This window comes from Macaca nemestrina, chromosome 3 (genome assembly GCF_043159975.1).
Source record: "Macaca nemestrina isolate mMacNem1 chromosome 3, mMacNem.hap1, whole genome shotgun sequence".
In the NCBI taxonomy this organism is placed as follows: domain Eukaryota; kingdom Metazoa; phylum Chordata; class Mammalia; order Primates; family Cercopithecidae; genus Macaca; species Macaca nemestrina.
The window spans coordinates 79,772,005-79,796,739 of NC_092127.1; the positions used below are offsets into that span (position 1 = coordinate 79,772,005).

The 24,735-nt window shown below is 41.4% G+C and overlaps 1 long non-coding RNA gene across 2 annotated transcripts; it reads right to left on the bottom strand.

Moving 5' to 3' along the window:
• Positions 1-7,690: 7,690 nt before the first annotated feature.
• LOC105486268 (uncharacterized) lies at positions 7,691-24,559 on the bottom strand. Of its 2 annotated transcripts, XR_011620547.1 has the most exons (4): positions 24,196-24,559; positions 14,226-14,324; positions 8,765-9,431; positions 7,691-8,343 (listed from the first exon to the last, which is right to left on the bottom strand). It is a non-coding gene; the product is annotated as an uncharacterized lncRNA (long non-coding RNA). The 2 variants fall into 2 exon arrangements; XR_011620548.1 differs by lacking the exon at positions 14,226-14,324 and having other exon boundaries at positions 7,692-8,343; positions 24,196-24,554.
• Between the last annotated feature and the right edge of the window lie 176 nt (positions 24,560-24,735).

The following is a 24,735-nucleotide window of genomic DNA, read 5'->3' on the forward strand; positions in this document are numbered from 1 at the left end:
TTTATCACTCCTCTTTTCATATTTTTTTTGTGTGAAATTTCAGTGTTCAGGCAGGTGATTATTTCAATCGCCTTGTGATAGTTTTTTGTTTAATTTTTTTGTTCCAAATGATTTTGTCCTGCAGCTCATCTCAGCCATTCCCCTTAAGGTCGTATTCTAAATCAGTGGTTCTTAATTTGAATTAGAATTAGCTCTCAAGTAGAATTATCCAAGGACCTTTAAACTAATGCCAGTGACAGCCCCACTCCAGTCTAATTATATCAAAATCTTATGGCATATGGGATATATTTCTAACACCACACCAGGGTTGAGAAACACTGCCCTAGACGTTGCCATCACCAGTGACTTTAATCCTTTCCTTCTATCAAGGATTCTACTCTCCAGTTGCCACACCTATTTTCCCATCTCATTGCTTTGAGTGTCCTAACTCCAACAAATCTACTGGGATCTAGAATCCATTTCTTTGCACATCTTGTCATTGTCCCTCATATCCCTGGTGCCTATACTTCCCTTATGTGGTAGTTTCTTATATGAGTAGTTTCCAGGCAATCAGGCCTCCCTGCATTCATGTTTATCTTTAGTCTCCTCTTGAAATGATGTTAGCCATATTACTTGTTTTAACCACTAACATTCAGTGGAAATGACATTGTTCTATGAGAAGAAGCCCAATTACCCTGATGAAGAAATGGTGTGAAAAGACCACAGAAAAAGGCCACGTGGAGAAGCAGTGGCCCCGAGGAAACATGTAGTAGATTCAGAGAAGGCAAATTACAGTGCGAATTCATGGTTCAGACAGTCCAGGTGATTCCAATGTGCAGCAAAAGTTGAGAACTACTGATTTCTATATGGATGAATCCTAAATATCTCTACTGTCCAATGGTACTTTCTGTGAAGCTCTATAAGGTTCTCGATGATGTACTCTCCACCTTGTTATCCCTCTAAATTTATCCCTACTTCCCCTTGCTTACTGTACTCCTGCTAGGCTGCCCTTGCTTTTCCTCAGACACACCCAGTATGCACCCATTTCTGAGCCTCGGCCTGTTCCCACTTTCTGCAGTGATCTTTTTTCAGATAGTCATATAATCCATGTCTCACTCCATCATCATTTTCTGGTCTTTTCTCAATGCAGTATAATAAGTGCTGCAATTGAGTTAATTTTGCTAGTCTTGTTGAAGTGTCAACTAGCGCAGATTTATTAAAATATGTAAAGCTAAGAAAATAATAAAAAATATTACAAATGCCAGTTGGTGAGGATGTGGAAAAAGAGAAACTGTTATCTATTGCTAGTAGGTGTATAAATTGGTACAACATTTTTGGAGTATAATTTGGCATTATCTAACAAAATTAATGATGCATATATTCTTTTTTTAAATTTTAATTTTAATTTGAAGTTCCAGGGTACATGTGCAGGATGTGCAGGTTTGTTACACAGGCAAATGTATGCCATGGTGGTTTGCTGCACCTGTCAACCCATCACCTAGGTATTAAGCCCAGCGTGCATTACCTATTTTTCCTAATGCTCTCCCTCCCCTGGCCCCACCCTCTGACAGGCCCCAGTGTGTGTTATTCCCCTCCCTGTGTCCATGTGTTCTCATTGTTCAGCTCCCACTTATAAGTGAGCACATGCAGTATTTGGTTTTCTGCTCCTGTATGAGTTTGCTGAGGATAATGACTTCCAGCTCCAGATGATGCATATATTCTATCAACTAGGGACACAGCTGTGGTGGTTTTAAAATAAGTCTGGAAATTATGTGATAGGTGGGGCTTAATCCCCTCAGCTTGAATAGGGACTAGATTTAGTGACTCACTTCTAATGAATGAAATATGGTGGAAATGACAGTGTATGACTTCCATGAATAGGTCATAAAGGCATCATAGCTTCTTTCTTACTTTGTCTCAGATCACTTGCTGTGTGGGAGAAGCCAGCTGCCATGTCATAAGAACACCCAAGCAGACTTTTGGAGAGACCTAAGTGACAAGGAACTGAAGTCTCCTGACAACAGCCAGGGAGATACTAAGGCTTCTCACCAACAGCCATGTGAGTGATCCATTTTGAAAGATCCTTCAACTCCAATGAAGCCTTCAGATGACTACAGCCCCAGCTGACATCTTGACTGCAACTTCATGATAGGCCTTAAGGGGCACCATTCTCAAATTTCTGTTCCACAGAAAGTGTGAAATAATTAAGTTTTGTTGTTTTAAGCTGCTATGTCTTGGGATAATTTGTTACACAGCAAAAATAGCTAGAGAAACTCTCGCATATCTGTAAAAGGAGATGTTTGTGTGGAATTCTTTTTTTTTTTTTTTTTTTTTTTGAGACGGAGTCTCGCTCTGTCGCCCAAGCTGGAGTGCAGTGGCGGGATCTCAGCTCACTGCAAGCTCTGCCTCCTGGGTTCACACCATTTTCCTGCCTCAGCCTCCCGAGTAGCTGGGACTACAGGCGCCCGCCAACTCGCCTGGCTAATTTTTTGTATGTTTGGTAGAGACGGAGTTTCACCATCTTAGCCAGGATGGTCTCAATCTCCTGACCTTGTGATCCACCTGCCTTGGCCTCTGAAAGTGCTGGGATTACAGGCGTGAGCCACCGCGCCTGGCTGTGTGGAAGAATTCTTCTGGCAGCATTGCTTGAAATGGGGGAGGGGGGAAGGAAACAGAGACAACTCAAAGGCCCATTAACAAGATAATGGATACATTGTGGTATAGTCATACAGTGGTATATTTACAGCAGTAAAAATGTTTAAACAGTTACAACTTAAACAGATCCCTCAAATACAATACTGAGAAAAAAAGGAGTACATTATATGAAGTTAAAAAAGCTATATAAAGCTAAATAATATATTGCTTATGAATATATATGTGGAAAAATAAATGAAGGAAAATTAATAATCATATTCAGGATATGTTATATTTGTTATCTATTGCTTCATAATAAATGGTCACCAACATGAAGTGGCTTATAACAATAAACATTTACCTCATAGTTTTTGTAGGTCAGTAATTTGGGAGCAGATTACCTAGGTATTTCTGACTCTAGTTTTCTTATGAGATTTCATTTAAAATATTGGTTGGCACTACTGTCATCTGAAGGCCTGAATGGGGCAGGAGGATCCATTTCATCCACATACTTGGTAAATTGGTGCTGGCTATTAATAGAAGGCTTCAGTTCTTCACCACACGGGCTTCCTCTTAGGCTGGTTGAAAGTCTTCATGACATGGCAACTTGCTTGTCTTAGAGAAAGCAGTCCAGGGGGAAGCAAACTTTACTCCTTCTCTCCCAAAACCTCCCCAGATCTCATCACATTGCAGCATCAATTTGAAATGTATCATGTTCAGGGCTCCTTAGTGGTCCTAGTTAACCAGCTTCCCCAGGAGCAATTTCCCTTTGGTCCAATTTGTATCAAAGATGAGTTTTAGAAACTGTCTGATAGTCAAGCAGTTTATTCATTCTGGCATCATTCTTACAAGATGGATAGCAAGAGCAGACTGTAGCATGGGCCAGATACAGTTGGGAGTCAGATGACTCCCTGACCAGGAGGGTCTTCCTCTGAAGACCATTCTCAGAGTTTGGGAGATTCTTCCCCATTTTTCATACTTGTATTCATTCTGGGTCAGTTACCAGGTCCTTGTTTTGTTTGTTTGTTTGTTTGTTTGTTTGAGACAGGGCCTCCAGCCCAGGCTGGAATGCACTGGTGAGATCACATAGCTGCAGCCTCAAACTCCTGGGCTCAAGTAATCCTCCCACTTCAAGCTTCTTGAGTAACTAGAACTACGGGCACACATCACCATGCCCAATTAATTAAAAAAATTTTTTTGTACAGACGGGATCTTGCTATAATTGCGTAGGCTCATCTTGAACTCCTGGTCTCAAGGAATCTTCCTGTGTCAGCTTCCCAAAGTGCTGGGATTATAGGCATGAGCCACCATGTCCAGTCTCAGATGTTTCTTTCAAAAAGAGAGGTTAAGCTATTCTTTTAACAGTAAGCAATGTTTTAAGGTTTATGAGTTGCATTGTGTTGAGGTGATTTTATCTCCTGGAAGTCTCTGGGCCAGGGTTAGAAATCCCCAGGCCAGGCTGCATGCAGCATCATGCTGCTAAGTGACACATAGTGTTGGCTCTCTGAGAAGTTTGTGTGGGCCTTATGGCTATCATAGGCACACTACGTCTCTCACTATATCACAGGCCTTATGGCTATCATTGGCACACTATATACTGTATCTGTCATAGTATACAACAAAATCAAAGATCTCATCATCTGATCAGACCCAGGTGTGAATGAAGCTCTTCAGATGTGGTTTCTTGATTAGGAACCTCAAGTTCCTCTCCTCAAGTATAGTTACTCTGCGTATGAGGACCTGTGAACTAAAGAGACAAGTTGTGTGCCCCACATCTACCAAGCATACGATAGTGAGACTGACGTAAGATAAATGCTATAGTTACTTCTCTTTAAAAGTGGGAGAAAAAAGACCACAGGAATAACCAATCCACAGAACTTCTGAAATTCAGCTAGAATTTGGAATGTTTGAGGTTCTTTGATTAAGACTGAGGCCTCTTCCTTTCCAGGAATGATTTTTTTTGTGGCTATTGGCTCTGCATTCTGGCTCCTTTTTCCTGCTTTTAAGGTATTTTTCCTTTCTATAAAAGGTAGCTTGTGTTTGCAGCTCTACAATTTTCTCAGCCTGCTTCCTGCCTATAGAGATTTTGGGGTCCAAAGGCCTCTTTTCCTTTTTTACTGTTTCTGTTCATTTCAGTCTAAGTAGATGTTTTTGAAATTATTATTTTCTTTAAACATCTGTTGGTCTCCTATAAATATTATTGGCATTGACTCTACCTTGAGTTTCTGCTGAGCCTACTGAGGAACAGCATCCTTAAACTTTTAAGAAGCTCCATTGTTTGACTAAGTGTTCTGAGGTATTTCTAAAGTCTTAAAAGATTTTTATAATCATACTCTCAGCTTTTCTGTGAGTCTCTTGATTCGACTTTCTTCAATAGTCATTTATTAATATTAGTATCAGTTATCATCTGGAGAGGCTGAGAATTTTTAATCCCTACAATTCCTAGCTTCTTTGATTTAACTGTCATTAGCTTATCTACCTTCTTTTATATTTTACCATACACAACCAGAAGAAATCTGTTGGCATCTTCAAAACTCTAAATGGAATCTACTCAGGTAGGTCACATAGTCATTAAGTACATTTTTTATACTCTTTATGTTATTGCAGGCAACAATGTTGTAGCATCAGACTCTACATAGTACAAATCTCTTTCATTATAGTTTCCAATGACACTTCCTCACTATCCTTTAAGCTGTCATCTGAAGTCTCTGGTAAGGCAATTAGCCATTGATATGTTGTGGCTGTGTATCCCCACCCAAATCTCATCTAGAATTGTAATCCCTATGTATTAGGGAGTGACTTGATGGGAGGTGATTAGATCATGGGAGTGGTTTTCCCCATGCTGTTCTCATGACAGCGAGTGAATTGTCATGAGATCTGATGGTTTAAAAGTGTGGCATTTCCTCCTCCTCTCTCTTTCTCCTGCCACCATGTAAGATGTGTCTTGCCTTCCCCTTTGCCTTCTGCCATAATTGTAAGCTTCCTGAGGCCTCCCAAGCCACACAGAACTGTGAGTCAATTAAACCTCTTTTCTTTATAAATTACCCAGTCTCAGGTAGTTCTTTGTAGCAGTGTGAAAACTAATACAGAAAACTGGTACCAAGAGTGGGATACTGCTATAAAGATAGCCTGAAAATGTGGAAGTGACTTTGGAACTGGGTAAGAGGCAGAGGTTGGAACAACTTAGAGGGCTCAGAAAAAGAAAGATATGAGAAAGTTTGTAACTTCCTAGAGGCTTGAATGGTTTTGTCCAAAATGCTGATAGTGATATGGAAATGAAATTCAGGGTGAGGTAGTCTCAGATGGAGATGAGGAACTTATTAGGAACTAGAGCAAAGGTTGGATTTGCTATGCTTTAGCAAAGAGACTGGTAGCATTTGGCCCCTGCCCTAGAGCTCTATGGAGCTATGAACTTGAGAGAGATAATTTAGGGTATCTGGCAGAATAAATCTCTAAGCAGCAAAGCATTCAAGAGTTGACCTGGCTTTTTCTGAAAGTGTACAGTCATATGCATTCACAAAGAAATGATCTGAAATTGGAACTTATGCTTAAAAGGGAAGTAGAACATTAAAGTTTGGAAAATTTGTAGCCTGACCATGTAGTAGAAAGAAAAACCTGGGGAGAAATTCAAGCTGGCTGCATACATTTGCATAAGTAACAAGGAGCCAAATGTGAATAGCCAAGAAAATAGGAAAAATGTCTCCAGGGCATTTCAGGGATCTTCACAGCATCCCCTCCCATCACAGGCCTGGGGACCTAGGAAGGAAAAAATGATTTCATGGACCAGGCCAAGGGCCCTGTTGCTCTGTGCAGCCTCAGGACATGGCACCCTGTATCCCAACCACTCCACCTCCAGTCATGGCTAAAGGGGGCAAAGTACAGCTCAGGCCATTGCTTCAGAGGGTGCAAGCCCGAAGCCTTGGTGGCTTCCACATAGTGTTGGGCCTACAGGTGCACAGAAGACAGGAGTTGAGCTTTATGAACCTCTGCCTAGATTTAAGAGGATGTATGGAAATGTCTGGATGTCCAGGCAGAAGTCTGCTGCAGGGGCAGAGCCCTCATGGAGAACCTCTACTAGGGCAATGCAGAGGGGAAATGTGGGGTTGAAGCCCCCACACTGAGTCCCCACTGGGGCACTGCCTAGTGGAGCTGTGAGAATCCTCCACACCCCAGACTGGTAGATCTATCAACAGCTTGCACTGCACATCTGGAAAAGCTGCAGGAACTGAATGCCAGCCCGTGAAAGCAGCCAAGGGGGCTGTACCCTGCAGAACCACAAGGGCAGAGCTGCCTAAGGCCTTGTGAGCCCGCTTCTTGCATCAGCATGCCCTGGTTGTGAGGCATAGAGCAAAAAATTATTTTGGCATTTTAAGATTTAATGGCATCCCTGTTGGGTTTTGGACTTGCATGTGGCCTGTAACCCCTTTTTTTGGCCAATTCCTCCCATTTGGAATGGAAGCATTTACCTAATGCCTGTATCCTCATTTTATCTTGGAAGAAACTAACTTGCTTTTATTTTATGGGCTCATAGGTGAAAGGGACTTGTCTTGTCTCAGATGAGACTTTGAACTTGGACTTTTAGGCTAATGCTGGAATGAGTTAAGACACTGGGGGACTATTGGGAAGACATGATTGTGTTTTGAAATGTGAGAAGAAAATAAGATTTGGGAGGGTCCAGGGGTAGTATGATATGGTTTGGCTCTGTGTTCCCACTCAAATCTCATCTTGAACTGTAATCCCCACATATTAGGGAGGGACCTGGTGGGAGGTGACTGAATCATGGCAGCGGTTTTCCCCATGCTGTTCTCATGATAGTAAGTGAGTTATCATGAGATCTGATGGTTTTAAAGTGTGGCACTTCCTCTCTCCTGCTGCTGTGTAAGATGTGCCTTGCTCCCCCTTTGCCTTCTGCCATGATTGTAAGTTTCCTGAGGTGTCCCCAGCCACACAGAACTGTGAGTCAATTAAACCTCTTTTTTTTTTTTTTTTTTTTTTTTTTTATAAATTACCCAGTCTCAGGTAGTTCTTTATAGCAGTTTTAAAGTGGACTAATACAGGCATCTACTAACACAGTTTTCTAGGCTTTCAGACTTTTTCTATTACTCTCTTCAAGGTCCTTCCATAAAGTGTTCACGTGTGTTCAATTTTACAGATAGTGACAGTTTTCTGAAGTACTTGTGCAAATTTACATTACAACCAGCAGTGTGTGAGTTCCAGTTGCTCTACATTCTTGTTTAAATTTTTTATTGTTTATCTCTTTCATTTTAACCATTGTGATAGGTGAACAGTGGTATCATATGGTGTTTCAATGTGCATTTTTTCTTATAGGGTTGAGCACATTTAAGAATGTTTATTGTCCAAACAACCTCATTAAAAAGTGGGCAAAGGACATGAATAGGTACTTTTCAAAAGAAGACATCTATGTGACAACAATCATATGAAAAAAATCTCAACATCACTGATCATTAGAGAAATGCAAATCAAAACCACAATGAGATAGCATCTCACACCAGTCAGAATGGCTATTATTAAAAAGTCAAAAAATAACAGATGCTGATGTTGCAGCTTCTTTACTCCCACAGTTCAGTGAGCAGGAGGGAGTGATGCCCAGTGGCTTCTTCATTCCTGTAGTTTAGTGAGGAGGAGGGAGTGTTATGGCTCTTTCACTCCCGCAGTTTGGCAGGTTCCAGGTTCTTGTCTCATGACCAAGTGGAATGAGGTACAGAGACACTGCAAAGTGAATAAGACAGAGTAGAATTTTATTGAGCGACAGAAAGTTAGTTCTCAGCAGCAAAGAGAACCTGAAAGTGGGTTGCCATCTGTGAGGCTGAGTCCAGGGTTTTTATTGGGTTAGAAATGGGGGTATATATGCTTATTGCTTAAGAGTGGGCTTGGAAAAGGCATCATTCAGAAAGAACTCAGAGAGAGTGTGGGTACAATGGGGATGGAAGTTCTCACTCAGGTCCATGGATTCTATCCAAAACTGGTAGCTTGGTTTTTAGGCGTTAGACTGTCGTTGGCTTGAAGGTCAAGTTTCACCAGGGACCTGTCCCTGTCTGCCCAGGAATTTGTCTGTCTCCTGTCCCTATCAATTCCCCCTCTGAAGAGGTATATCTAGCTGCCATTAGGATAGGGATAATGACTACTGTACCTGCTTCATGCTGACAAGGGGTATTGTTTTGGGAAAATGGCAGTCAGATCTCTCTCAGAGGCCTATTTAAGGGTCCCTGGTATAAAGGAGGCTGTCATTCAAGGCTCCATTTGCATGACCATCTATTGTTCGATGACCTCTAGGTGAGAAGAAACAAATTTTACAAGGAGGTTAAGTATTCATGGACCAATTACGAGATTATACAAAGAGGAGCTAAAAGGGAAAAATCCACGCCAGTGCGAGAGATAACAGAAATAAGAAGTAAAATAAACTAGCCAGTTTGAAAACAACGTTGTGACCAGAGCTGTTTCACTCTTGTGAAATAAATAAAATCTTATATAGGGAAGGGCAGTTACATTTTAGAAGAGATAGCAGTTTAGGAGAGTAGATAATCTCATGGGTGTTCAGAATTAAGAGGTCCTTGGCAAATATGCTTTATGGTGAGGAACAGAACAAAGGCAAGAACAGCAAGTATAAGCAAGACTATAAAGAGGATATCCATGGAAGGTTAATTATTGACACTTATCTTTTATGATCTTCAGCTCGAGGTCTCTCTTCACATTGGTACTTTGGGTGCTGTTCTGGGTCAACAGAAGTAATTCTGTCAGTTCCTCAGGCCTTTACTTCAGTATATGAATCAAAGAATCTATTCAAGTGACCTTTACTGCTGAAAGAGTAGAAAGAAGTGCAGTCTAAGTTCCCTCCAAATCCAGGCCTAGAGAGGGAGAAAGAGAAGGAAGAGCCTTTACCAGTACTAGGTCCCCTGGGTTGAATAAAGGTGGCCCCCTAGTTCATGGGATTGGGCCTCCAAGTTGTTTCAGTTCCTGTTGGAAATGGGCCAAAGAAGTTACATGTTTAATCAAATAAGAGGTTTCTTGGTCTAGCAAGAAATCATTGGTGAGAAAAGGCTGTCCATCCATCATTTTCAAGGGACTTCAAAGGGGTGTTTTTAACACATAGTAGGGTCATAGGAAGAAGAGTAATCCAGGGGAGATGAGTCTCCTGAGACAGTTTTCTGAGGTGCCTTTTGATAATATCATTTGTCTTTTCTACCTTTCCCGAGGATTGTAGTCTCCAAGCACGATGAAGATGGTATTGTATGCCTAATGCCTTTGAGACCCCCTCGGTGATAGCTTCCTTGAATGAGGGGCCATTATCGCTCTGGAGGTACTTAGGGCATCCAAAGTGAGGAACTGTCTCATTAATTAGTACTTTTATCACCTCATTGGCTTTCTCTGTTCAACATGGAAATGCTTCTACCCAGTTAGTGAAGACATCTACTCAAATCAGGAGGTATTGGATGCCCCTTATCTTTGGCATATGGGTGAAATCTATATGCTAGTCTTTTCCTGGGTAGCCTCACACTCTTTGGGTTCTTGCAGGGAGAAGCCGTTGATTGAGGGGATTATTTTTAAGGCAAGTCTCACAAGCATTAATGAGCTGTTTGGTCATTTTTTAGCAGATTTTTACCTGAGAACAACCTTTGGGCCAATTAATAGGTTTTATCCTTTCCTAGGTGGAAGGCTTGGTGAAGAATTTTAAGAACTTTCCATTGGCTGGAAGCTGGTAGATGAAGTTTGCCAACCTCATTATAGCCACTCTAAGGGCTAAAAGGTGTATCCCCAAGAGGTGGCCCATTCTATTTCTGCAGGAGAATATTGAGGTTTTTATTTCTGTTACGGAGCCCTCCTATATCAGAGGGGCTTCAAGTGGATCAGAAATCTGGGGCCCTCTCATTGCCGATTTAATTGCTTGGTCTGCCAGTTTATTTCCCTCAGCTATCTCATCCATTCCCTATGGGGGCTTTTACAATGTATTACTGTCACTTCCCATGGAAGGAAAACTGAGGATAATAGTCTATTAATTTATTGACAGTATTTAATGGCAGACCCATTAGCTGTGAGGAAGTCTCTCTTTGCAGATAGTGGGATGGGCATGAAGGACTAGGAAAGCATGCTTATAATCAGTATAAATGCCAACTGCTTTCCTTCTGCTTAATTCAAGCACCCTCAAGCTCAGCTAGTTGAGAAACTGTGCCCGAAGAGAGGTGCACTCTCAGTAGTGTCATTCAGGGTGACTACTGCATACCCTGCTTCATGGATCCCTTGTTCTACAAAAGAACTTCCATCCATAAAGAGAATCCAGTCTGGGTTCTCTAAGGAGATTTCCTTGAGGTCCTCTCTGGCTGCTTAGGTTTTTCTCTGCTATCTGTTTGCAGTCATGTTCAGTCTCCTCAGGTTCCTCTGGGAGGAATGTGGCTGGGTTTAGACAGGGACAGGTTCTTTTTTTTTTTTTTTTGAGATGGAGTCTCGCCCTGTCACCCAGGCTGGAGTGCAGTGGCACAATCTCGGCTCACTGCAATCTCCACCTCCTGGGTTCACGCCATTGTCCTGCCTCAGCCTCATGAGTAGCTGGGACTACAGGTGCCCGCCACCACGCCTGGCTAATTTTTTGTATTTTTAGTAGAGATGGGGGTTTCACTGTGTTAGCCAGGACAGGTTCTTAACTGAACTGTAGATCCCTCCAGTAGCAGAGCCTGATATTTGAGGAGGCAGTTGTCTGTTAGCTAGAGACTCCCTTTAGAAGACAGCAGTCCTGCCACATTATGTTGTTGTTCTTCATGGTTAATTTAGTGGACTCTGGCACTAGCAAAGCTACCACTGCAACTGCCTGGAGGCAGGCTGGCCATCCTTTAGCTACCAAATCAAGCTCCTTGCTTAGGTAGCTTACAGGCTGCTGGGCTGGACCTCAGGCCTGGGTTAGAACTCCCAGGGCCATTCCCTTCCTTTTTGATACATAAAGATCAAACAACTTCCCTATGGGAAGACTAAGGGCTGGTGCCCCAAGCAAGGCTTATTTCAACTGGTCAAAGGCCCTTCTGGCCTCTGGTTCACAAATTCAGGAGGGAGTCTTAGCTGCCTGAGTTTCTTTTATTAGGTGATATAAGGGATGAGCTATCTCATCCTACCCAGGTATCCATAATCTGCAGAATCCTGTCATGCCCAAGAATCCCTTTAGTTGTTTGAGGGTTTGGGGGAAGGGAAAGCAAGAGAAAGGCTTAATCCTTTCTTCACCCAGTGCCCTGGTCCCCTCTGACAAGTCTAGACCTAAGTACTTCACTGAAGTCTGATAGAGCTGAGCCTTAGATTTTGAGACTCTGTTAGCTAGGAAATTAAGAAGAGCCTTAGTGTCTTCCTGAGAGATTTCCTCAGTTGGGGCACAAAGGGGAATGTCATTTACATTTTGTAAAACTTTAACCTGAGGATGAAAGAACCCAGAGAGATCTTTTGAGAATGCCTGCCCAAATGGGTGAGGACTATCCCAGAATCCTTGGAGTAGCACCATCCAGGTTAACTGGGTGGTCTAGTTGGAGAGACCCTTGAATGCAAACAAATACTGGGAGTCGGGATATAGTGGTATGCAGAAAAATATGTCCGTTAGGTCCAGGACTGTGAGCCATAGTTCCCTCAGGTATTTGAGTTATGAAGGTATAGGGATTGGGAAACACTGGATGAACTGGAAACACAGCCATTAATGTAGCAGAAGTCCTGGACCAGTCTCCATTCCCCATTGGGTTTCTGTACTCCCAATATTGGGGCACTATAAGGGCTGTTGCAGGGTTTGAGGAGGCCCTGCATCCTCAAGTTATCAATGATGGCTTCCAGCCCTTTCCTAGCTTCTAGTTTTAGGGCATATTTTCTCTGGTTAGGGAAGGAGGTGAGATCCTTAAGGTGGATCCAGATCAGTATGGTGGTTGTGGCTCAGTCAGTTTTCCCTTGAGTTACCCAAATTTCTGGATTGATATCAGTCTCCACCAGGGAGAGGCAAGGAGTCTGTCCTGGAGCCATAGGATAGTGGTTCACATACGAGCTAAAATATCCCTGCCTCACAGAGAAGTTGGGCTTTCAGGCATGATTAAAAAGACATGAGTAAACACGACTTCACCCCAACTACAACTAAGGGGTTGGGAAAATTATCAGGTTAAAAGCTTTCCTGAGACATCCCTCATAGTCATGCTAAGGGAAGAAGGGAGGTCTGGATTGCAGAGGAGACTAGAAATGGCTGCTCTGTTATCCAGGAAGAAGTTCACCTTCCTCCCTTCGACCTCCAGAATCATTCAGGGCTCCTGGATGGTAATGGAAGTCTGAGCTGTCAGAGCCAGGGAGAGGAGCCCTGGGACCCATCAGTCCTGCTGGACCACTTGTGAGACTGGCTTTGGATCTGGTGACCTGCATCTCTGGGGACAGTCTACCCTCCAGTGGTCCCCACTGTAGATTGGACAGGGTCAAGGTGGCTTCCTCATGCTGCCTGGGAAGTCCTTTTTAACATCCCTGGTTTGCCACATTTGTTGCAGTTAACAGGTACATCTTTGGGATTCTGGGGTTTGTAAGCCTGCAGGTGACCAATAGATCTCAATACCTAGTACTGATGCCATGGATGGGCTCATGGCGTTTACACCATGGATGTGAACATGACCTCTACCCACGAAGTGGGAAGACCTAATTGGCAGGGATAGGCACTGTGCTGTGCCCTAGTCTTCTGCTGTTGACTGCCTCTTGGTCCCTCAAATCTAGTTTTCTTTATAGGGCTTCAAATCGAAGCTTGGAAAATACAATGGAGTAATGCTAAGGTGAAGCTGTGGAACCAGATCCTCCTCAAACAAAGGAAAGAAAAGGAATCCTGGGAATTGGGGACCTGGTCTAATAAGATGCCTTCCAAAAGGAAAACATTGATTCCTTGCATAGAAAAGCTCCTTGTATTCGCAGAATTATGTTGACTCTTGACAGGATGGCAAAAAACAATTTAAATGCAGAGGAGGGAAGGTACCTGGGTGAAATAGCCTCTTGTTCTGTGGTAATGAGTTTCTTCAACAGGGGAAAGAAAACTATTTTAATTGTTACATCCGTCTATTTCTAAGAATAGACAGAAGCAACATTGTTCTGGATTACACTCCTGATGACTAAGCCAGTACTCATTCTATCCAGTAATAGTATCTCTTTTGGTTGCAAAAACACCTGTAACATTATCTATAAAGGGGATAGCAGTCAGGACACTTTTGAAAGAAAGAAAATGAGATAGGAAGGACTCAAAGCCATGGCCCAGCACCTGAATGGGCTGTGGGGGATTGGAGCTGATCCAGGAGCCTTCAGGTAACACCAAGGTGTGCCTTGGCTAGATACCTTCCGTTGTCCCAGGACCTTTTTCCAATCCCATGTGATGGCTAGACTTCCATGAAAGGAAAGTGGAGTGGAACAAGGCCAACATTCCCAACACTCGAGGATGAAGGGGGACTGACAATGTCCTCCTGAGCAAGCCTGTCCTCTGAGTCTTGTAGATTGGCAGTTGCTCTATTCACCCTTAACTGTCTGACAGAGACTTGGTGTTTTATCTGTTTTCAAAAAAAAATGTGAGGATGAAAACCCTCAGAAACGAAAGTAAAGGGTCACAGGTCTGATCTTACCCTTCTGAAGACCTGGATGAGCCTCCAGAAGGGTTGCAGCTTCTTTACTCCCGTAGTTCGGTGAGTGAGAGGGAGCAACTCCCAGTGGCTTCTTCACTCCTGTAGTTCAGCAAGAGGGAGAGAGTGGTGCCAAGCAACTTCTTTACTCCCATAGTTCAGTGAGTGGGAGGGAGTGTTACTGCTCTTTCACTCCTGCAGTTTGGTGAGTTCCGAGTTCTTGTCTCATGACCAAGAGGAATGAGGTACATGGACATTGGAGAGTGAGTAAGGCAGAGTTGAATTTTACTGAGTGACAGAAAGAAAGCTCTCAGCAGCAAGAGGGGACCCAAAAGTAGACTGCCATCAGTGAGGCTGAGTCCAGGGTTTTTATGGGCTTAGAATGGGGGAACATGTGCTGATTGGTTTATGGGTGGGCTTGGAAAAGACACCATTCAATTGGTTAAAAGGCATCATTCAGTAAGAACCTATATATAGAGAAAGTGGATAAGGCGGGGATGGAAGTTCTCACTCAGATCTGTGGATTCTATCCTGAATTAGTAGCTCAGTTTTCAGGCTTTAGACTGTCTGGCTTGAAGGTCGAGTTTCACCAAGGAACCATCCTGTCTGCCTAGAAATTTGTCTATCTTCTGTGGCTATCACAGCCAAGGCTGTGAAGAAAAAGGAACATTAATACACTGTTGTTGGGAGTGTAAATTAGTTCAACCATTGTGGGAGACAGTGTGGTGATTCCTCAAATACCTAAAGACAGAAATACCATTTGACCCAGTAATCCCATTACTGGGTATATAGCTACAGAAATATAAATTGTTCTATTATAAAAAACATGTGTATGTTAATTGCAGCACTGTTCACAATAGCAAAGACATGGAATCAACCTAAATGCCCATCAGTGATAGACTGGATAAAGAAAACATGATACAAATACACCATGGAATACTATTCAGCCATTAAAAAAAGGTGAGATCATGTCCTTTGCAGGGACATGGATGGAGTTGGATGCTTAACCTTAGTAAACTAATATGGGAACAAAAAATCAAATGCTGCCTGTTCACACTCATAACTGGGAGCTAAATCATGAGAGTACAGGACACATAGTGGGGAACAACACACATTGAGGCCTACTAGAGGGTGAAGGGTGGGATGAAGGAGAGGATTTGGAGAAATACTAATGGATATTAGGCTTAATACCTGGGTGATGAAATAATCTTTACAGCAAACTCCTATAAGTTTACCTATGTAACAAACCTGCACATGTACGAACTTAAAAGTTAAAAATGTTTATTGGCTGTTTTTTGTTTTTCATTTGTAAAAGTGCTTATTTAAGCTTCTGCTAATTTTTTTTATTAGGTTGGTGCTTTTTTGTACTGATTTGCAAGAATTCTTATACATTCTAGATAACAGTCTTTTTTCATTTCTATATTTTGCAAATATCTTTTCTCATTCTGTGTCTTGTATTTCAATCATTTTAATAAACAGAAGATCTTGATTTAATATATTCCAATTTATCAATCATTTCCTCTGTGGCTAGCTCTTTATGTGTATTATTTAGAAAACCCTGCCTCAATCCAAGGTCATGATTACATTCTCCTTTATTATCTTTTAAATGCTTTATGCAAGAGATCTTCAAAAAGTTCATGGAAAAATGGAATTAAAAGGTAAAAATAAAAAATATAAACTTTATTTCTCAAATTAAGCTCCATCAAGTTCTAGGCACTTTTGTCATCAATCATCCCAACCTTTATTTAGTGCATTCCTAAAGAACTGAGGGTCTTGGGAATTTAACAATGTTAATGCAGTCTTTTTTAACATTATTACCTAAAGAAAAATGAATGTCCTTTAAAGATTTTTTTAACATTAGGAAACAAAGAGAAGTCAGAAGGAGACAAATCAGGACTGTAGAAACTCTACCCAATTTCTGGGCATCTTTCTGCTAAAGCTTTGGCTAAGTTTCTCAAAACATTCTCATAATAAGTAGATATTATAATTCTTTGACCCTCTAGAAAGTCAACAAGCAAAATGCCTTGAGCATCCCCAAAATTTGTTGCCATGACCTTTGCTTTTGACTGGGCTGCTTTTGCTTTGACTGGACCATGTCCACCTCTTGGTAGCCATTGCTTCGATTGTGCTTTGTCTTCAGGAGCATACTGGTAAAGCCATGTTTCATCCCTGTTACAGTTCTTCAAAGAAATGCTTCGGGATCTTGATCCCACTTGTTTAACATTTTCATTGAAAGCTTTACTATTGTTGGCAGTTAATCTGGGTGCAATGGTTTTGGCACTCACTGAGTGGAAAGTTTTCTCAACTTTAATTTTACAGTCAGATTGTGTAAGCCAAACCAATCGCAATGTCTATGATGTTGGCTATTGTCTCTGTTCTTAATTGTTGGTCCTTTCCAATTAGGGGATGAACACAATTATTTTTTTTCTCATGTCAACGAAAAGAGTAAAACTCTGTAAAATATATGAAGAGTTTTATTCTGCACCAAATATGAGTGACTAATAGCGTGGGGCACAGTCCCAAGGAGTCCTGGGAACATGCGCCTGAGATGGTCAGGCTATAGCTTAGATTTACATACTTTAGGGAGACATAAGACATCAATCAGTACATGTAAGATGTACATTGGTTTGGTCTGAAAAGGTGAGACAACTCAAAGCAGGTGCTTCCAGGTCATAGGTGAATTCAACGATTTTCTGACTGCCAATTGGGTGAAAGAGTTGAATTACTGTCTAAAGACCTAGAATCAATAGAAAGGAATGTCTGGGCTAAGATAAGGGGTTGTGATGACCAAGGTTTCCATTATGCAGATGAAGTCTCCAGGGAATAGGCTTTAGAGAGAACAGGTTGCAAATGTTTCTTTTCAGACTTAAAAAAGTGCCAGACTCCCAGTTGATTCTCTCCTGGATCAGGAAAAATGCCTGAAAAGGGAAGGGGATTCCCTACAAAATGTAGATTTTCCCCACGAGACAACTTTGCAGGGCTATTTCAAGATATGGCAAAGAAACATATTTTGGGGTAAAATACTTTGGTTTCTAACAGCCCTTGCTATCTGTCACGTTGGTATCTTCTTGCTATAAAAAGACTGTTCTATCAGTCTTACGGTCTCATTTTAATGTTAATGCTGGTCAGCTGTGCCTGAATTTTAATGGGAGAAAGGTATAATGAGGCATGTCCGACCACCCATTCCCATCATAGCCTGAACTACTGTTTCAGGTTTACCTTAGAATGCCCTTGGCTGAGAGGAGGGGTCCATGCAATTGGATGGGGGAGCTTAGAATTTTTGGTTTACACTCACAAATACATCAATTTGTGAATGTAAACTGTGATGATAAACTGGAGCTTTATCTTCAAAGTCATCTTGTCCCTTCTAAAAATGAGTTACCCATTTGCAAATTGGTGATTTCTTTGTGGACACTGTCTCCTTAAGCTTTTTGTAAAACATCAGTGATTTCACCATTGTGCCACCTAGCTTCACCATAAATTCCATAAATTTGGTATCTTTTCTTGCTTCAATTTTAGGAGAACTCCTGTTGTTCTGATGGGGACTTTTTTTCAAACTGATGTTTTATCCTTAATACCTCAAACTAGATCCTATTAAGATATGGTCTAACAAATTAGTATGAGTTTATTTTGGTGCAAAACATTTTGAAATCCATGCATAGTTTTTTCATAACATGCATCTTCCATGAACTTTTTGAAGATCCCTCATATTATCACCTTTTATATTTAGGTTTATAAACCATCTCCCTTTAATTTTTGTGAATTCTATGCAGAAAAATTTAATTTTTTCTGTCTGAATATATAGCAAAATTGATTGAAAAGTTCACCTTTTCCTTACCCCTCTGCAGTGTTATTTCATTTTCATTTTCAGTACCTATATATATGTGGGTCTTTATTCTACTTCTTTGGTTTAATTTCTGTCCCTGAAGCAATGCTAAACTGGCTTAATTACTATATCTTTATAATATATTTTACTGTCTGATAGAACCACATTCTCTTTTCTGTTCTTTATAAAAAGTATCTTAGTTAATCATCATCTCTAAGTGAAATGAAATTGTTCTCTTTGTTTTTGAAATACACAAAATAAAAAGTTGTTTATAAGTGTTCATAGCAGCTTTATTTATACAGCAAAAAAATGGACCAAGTGAACAGATGAACAAGTCATGGTGTATTCTAACAGTGGAATATTACATCATAATAAAAATGAACAAAATATAACACTATAGACAAATCTCAAAAACATGTTGAGCAAAAGATGCTAGGCACATAAGAATATCTATGACTGGGCAGAGTGGCTCATATCTGTAATGCCAAAAATTTGAGAAGCTGAGGTGGGAGGATCACTTGAGCCCAGGAGTTTAATACCAGCCTGGGCAACATAGTGAGACCCCATCTCTAAAAAAAAAAAAATTGCTGGGCATGGTGGCATCTGCCTGTAGTTCTAACTACTACTCAGGAGGCTGAGGTGGGAGGATCACATGAACCCAGGAGTTTAAGGCTACGGTGAGCTGTGATGATGCCACTGCACTCCAGCCTGGGAGACAGAGTGAGACCCTGTGTCAAATAAAACAAAAAAACCCCAAAACACCCACCAAAAACAAATAACAAAAATATATACTGTATGCTTCTATTTATATGAAGCTCTAAAACAGGCAAAACTAACCTAAAATGATATCAAATACATTAATGGTTGCCTGTTGTAGGGACTTTTCCAAATTATCCAGTAGCTGAAATGTTGCCCTGACGCTGTTTTATACTTGTAAACTGAAATAGGACTAAAATCATGATTAGGATATACCGTTGCCCCAGAGCATAATCGTATGGATTGTTCTTGCTTTTCAGTGTCGATGGGTCAATAAACGGACACTTTTAAAGTAATAATAATAATAGCAACAACAAGAGGTAAATGTATATTGCACTTAATATCTACCAGGCATTGTAATGCCTTCACAAACCATTCCAGCAAAAGATCCTAATGGTTAAGTATTATCATTCTTCTTTTATAGATGGCCCAGAAAAATGAGGCACAGAAAAGTGAAGTAATTTACCAATGTCCCATAGCTATTAAATGGCAGAGCTGGATAATGAATGCAGGCAGACTGGCCTTGGGTTCTGTGTTCTTAATCATGAGCTGACTCAATGATATGAACATGTTCAGTGTATGTAGCATTATAAGAAAAAGTTGATTTGGAAGTTCAATGAAAAGTTGCCTCTTGTTTGAGTTAGCAATATAATTGGTGACTTTTGGGGAAGAACCCATTAAGTGGGGCTATTACCTTGTTATTTAAGATTTGAGGAAAAAAATTACCTCCTCCTTCCAAATAAAACAAAACAAGAACAAACAGCAAACATAAAACTGACTCTGCATAGAGGATTGATATTTTGGAGGGCTTGTATTATCCAGATTATTGCATTCATACAGCTGTAAGCCCCTTGCTTAACCAGGCTTGTATAAATGGGATCAGTTCCTTGATCTGTTTGAAAAAGAATTTTTCAGCCTGTCACTAAGAGCTAAATCCTTCTTTTCTGCTCTTCTGCTCCTAAAGATATTTATAATTTGTTTATGATTTATTGAAATTTGCCTGGCTGTGGGAGAACTGCATCTTTTAAGTTTCGGTTCACTTAACTCTTTGCTGCCTACTCCATTCCCTTTAGGAAACTTTGTCTTCTTAAAAGATGTTTCCATGAGCTCACATTCTCATCTGAAGAATATAAAATAACATGCTTAATACTGTACACAATGTATTCTCCCATTTTCTTTATTAAGGTACTGAGTGGACGCAACGGGTGGTTGTGGGTATATAAAGACGGCCACAGGCCGGGTGTGGTGGCTCACGCCTGTAATCCCAGCACTTTGGGAGGCTGAGGCAGGCGGATCCCCTGAGGTCGGGAGTCTGAGACCAGCCTGACCCACATGGAGAAACCCCGTCTCTACTAAAAATACAATATTAGCCGGGTGTGGTAGTGCATGCCTGTAATCCCAGCTACTGAGGCAGGAGAATTACTTGAACCCGGGGGGACAGAGCTTGCAGTGAGCCGAGATCGTGCCATTGCACTCCAGCCTGGGCAACAAGAGTGAAACTCAGTGTCCAGAAAAAAAAAAAAAAAAAAAAAAAAAAAAGGCCACAAATCTTTTCATACATTCGCTTCTGCTTGATAGCTTTGTTGGTGAACTTAGGTGAAAACTGTGATTATAAAAACCTTAGCCTCAAAAACCAATGATGCTAAAATATATTTTCTAATAAAACTAAATTTTTTTTTGCAATGTAGTTAATATCTAAAAAGAGCATACCATGATTATCTCAGCTATTTACTTTGGGCAGATAATCTTTCTAAATACACATAAACCATCAGAAATTTTAGTATATGTTAGTTTCTCACTTCTATGCTTTATGTCCTTTAAAGATTAGCCTCCTAGAGGTATACAGGAGTGGATTATGTCTTTTTCTTTTTAAAAAACACTTTTACCCACTTAAAAAGCTCCTTTCTTCTGTCTCAGTTTTCCCCTTTATCTTTTCTTGCTCTTTCTCCAGGTGCTTTCTTTCTTACTTTAACTTCCTGATATGCCTCTCTGTCATTAATCTTTATTTCATTTTTTTCTGTCATGGAGATTGGTAACAATAGTACTAGCAGTGGGCCGGGTGCGGTGGCTCATGCCTGTAATCCCAGCACTTTTGGAAGCCAAGGCAGGAGGATCACTTGAGCCCCGGAGTTTGAGGACAGCCTGGACAACACAGAGAGACCCCATCTCTACAAAAAATAAAAAATTAGCCTGGTGATTACCTGTGGTCCCAGCTGCTCAGGAGGCTGAGGTGGGAGGATCATTTGAGCCCAGGTGGTCTGGGCTCAGGAGGCTGGAGTGAGCCATGATCATGCCACTGGGCTCCAGCCTGGGCAACAGAGTGAGACGCACTCTCAAAAACAAAGCAGAAAACAGTAGCAATGCTGAGTCCTGGGTCAGGATTCTGGCTAGGCTAGCATTAGTAGGGAGGAGAGATGAAAGTGACTATACAGCTTGGATGATTTATTGTTTTTGAGTTGCATTAATGGGAGGCATCAAAGAAACAACTTATTTTATTCAGTTTAATATGTCTTCATAAAGGGCATCTTAATTTTATATGACATGAGAGAGGGCATATCTCTCTGATCCTTTCCCAGTGGGCATGTCAATGAAATAGAAATGTATAAACATTTGACAGACAGCGCTTTGTTACTACAGGGTCTGCTTGAGTTGTAGGGCATTATGGTGGTTCCAATATCACTTATGATGCTGTAGCAGATGAACATTGATTTCTTGTGATCGTGATGATATTGGTTTCCTTTGCTCTTGTAACAAATTATCACAAATTAGTGGTTTAAAACAACACAAACTTATTAATTATAGTTCTGATAGCCAGAGGTCTTAAAATCAAGGTGTTGGCAGGGCTGTGTTCTTTCTGTAGGATCTAGGGGAGAACTTGTTCCTTATCTTTTGCAGCTTCTGGAAGTTGCTTATATTCCTTGATTTGTGACCCCCTTCCATCTTCTATGCCAGTATTCACATCACTCTCACCTCTGCTTTTATTGTTACATTGCCTCTCACTCTGAGACCCTGCCTTCCCCTTAGAAGGACCCTTGTGCTACACTGGGCCCACCCACATAATTGAAGAAAATCTCCCCACCTCAAGATCTTTAACTGAATCATATCTGCCAATCTGTTTTTGCATGCAAGGTAGCACATTCACTGTTTTGGAGATTAGGACATGGACATGTTTGGGTGTCCATTATTCTTCCCACTGCATACCTGTCCTATAGCCCGCTGTTTGCATTTTACTATTAATAACTATTGATATTAGTCAGGCAAATTGGAGTCAGCTGGACTACAGCATTTTTAGTGCTATTTTTACTTTTTTGAAGCCTCCACATTGGAACCAAAATAACAACTGTGCTTTGATGAATATACAGAACAACATGCGTTCAAACCCTCAGAGCTTTGTTGATCCACACGTTCTCTTTGCTTAATGCAGAGAATCTACTGGGTTTTGAAATCTTAGCACTAATGGCTGGTATATTTCTGAGGTATTGTGCCCACCAAAGACATAAAGCAAATCTAATCCTTTGGATAAAGATCTCAAAGCCACAAAATTCCAACTCTATCTCTCTACTAAGATCTAATAGTGCTGAGGGCTTGCAAGAGTTGTTAATGTACCTTCTCATGGCCAATTTACACAAAGCATGCTATAAGAACATTGCATCATCCAAATTAAATGTGTAACCTACTGTAGGCATCAGTCAAGACAGAAAATGGCTTTTCTAATGAAATTTTAAGAGCAGTGTGTTGTCCAAAAGAAAAAGCTCTTTATTCCCATTGTTTCCACACTTCAGAGAAGTTGATGTGGAGAGTCTGAGAGGAAGAATGAGCAATGAGGCTGTTGAGATGGTAGACAAGGGGGTTTGTTGTGGGGGTTGAAAGATGTAAGATCTTTGTCCTAAGGACAACCGGAAGTATTGAAGGACTCTAAATAGATGAGGAGAGGAGGGCAAGGGAGAAGTCAGGGCCGGCTACTGGGTATTTTGGCTTGGGGAGACTGGATGGATGGCAACTCCATTGGCTGAGATGGGAAACAGAGAAAGCAGAGTAGAGTTTGGAGGTAAGCTGCAGGTTAAAGAGTGAGACATCCAAATGGAGATGGCAAAGAGGCAACTGGCTACATGGATCTAAGGTTCAGGAGAGAGGTTTGGGCTTTCGATATGAATTTATGACTCATCAGTGTAATGATGGCCACTGGGAACTCTACTGGAGAGAGTATACAGAGAAGAGAAGATGGAATAGACAGAGGCCCAGGGAGCACCAACTTTCAGAGAAATGACAGGAAAAGCCTGCAGAGGAGACTAAGGAATAGTTAGAGGTTACGGAAAGAGTTGGTACATTAAAACATTTGTTCCCATTATTTGGGTCATTATTGGAAACATGTTTAATCACAATTAAATGTGACTTGAAATTTATCTCTTTAAAATTTACTTAAAATTTTATTTATATTTAAAAGAGGAACAGTAATTCCTCACGTCGCAGGGTTATGAGGTTCAAAAAAGTATTTGAAAATATTTTGGAAAGTATTATACCAGTGGTTCTCAAAGTTTAGTAGTATATATCAAAATCATTTGGAGGGCTTGTTAAAACACATTGCTGTTTTTTTTTTTTTTTCCAGTAGTGGTAGTAGCTAGCATTTCTGATTCAGATCTGTGGTAGGAACCTAGAATTTAAATGTTGGCTAAGTTCTCAGGTGATGCTGATGTTATTGGTCTAGGACCATCCTTTCAGAACCACTGTGTAATATAAATGAATTATGGTTTTCACTTTATAGCAAAATTCATTGAGTTTTCCTCCAATGTTAGTCTCTTTCTTCCTCTAATGCTGTTATTTCCTTACCTTGCTTCATACCAAGCAATATCCGTTTACACGTGTGAAAGACCAACTAAGTGTAAGTATTTTGTTGATTACAGTCAACAACGTTACAACAAGCAACGACCTCAGGTTAGCTTGATCAAGGAGAATAGGAAAAATATGTTTTTTTTTTTTTATAGGGAGATAAGAAGGAACTCTTTGGAATAAGAGGTGGGATTTCTGTTTTCCCCAAAGTCAATTAGATGTCAAATGCTACTTGTTACCAACTTTCCAAAATCCCATTAGAGACCCTGTAATTTGTTCCAGCGGGAACAGCATGAGGAGAGTCAGGTAAGAGGAAAAACTGACTTCATTCTTCATTCCTTTCCTAAATCCTGAGAAATGCGTATACTTCAACACTCCCTTTTACAATCCCGCAAACCAGGGAATCAGGAAAACACATTAGCATCCTAGTACAGACTAGGAATACAGAGCTGGGAGGAGACTCTGCCGTCAAGACAAGGAAACTGGGGGAGGGGAGAGAAAACTTCCCCTCGTTGGAGAATCTGCGGGCGGCATTGGGAAGAGAAGGGAAGTGGGGAAATGTACCTCAGACGTCCGCCAGACACTTTGCCTCCGGGCATGTGGGAAAGTGAGGGAGGAGGGAAAAACGCTGCACCAGAGCGAGACAGCAAGAGCTCCTGCGGCTGCTTTTGAGTGAAGATCGGGAGAGATAGAGCGTTCTGCTTCACATCTTCCTCCCGGAGGCCATTTCTCCATTTTTAAGTGGGATAAAGAGGGGGCGCTGGACTGAGTCAGTATAAGCCAAAGTTGCCGCCTCTTGCGCAGCAGACCCCGCTTCGGCCTCTGGCCCAGGCCAGAGAGGTGGCCTTCGGGGACGCTGAAGTTACTCTGCGCAGGGGGAGGGGTCGCCAGGCTCCTCTCCAATCACGGTGGCCGCTCCAGCTATTTGCATGCATTATGCTAATAACAGACCTCCTGCCCCGCTCCCACCCAAGCTTCCCGCCCCCCTGGGGGGTTCCCTGGGCCGGCCCGCGGGCTGGGCCAAGGTGAATACATTATGATAATAAGGCGGGTTCCTGCTTTGGCTTCGGAAGGGGGGCGCGCAGCAGCGGCAGCCGCGGGCCG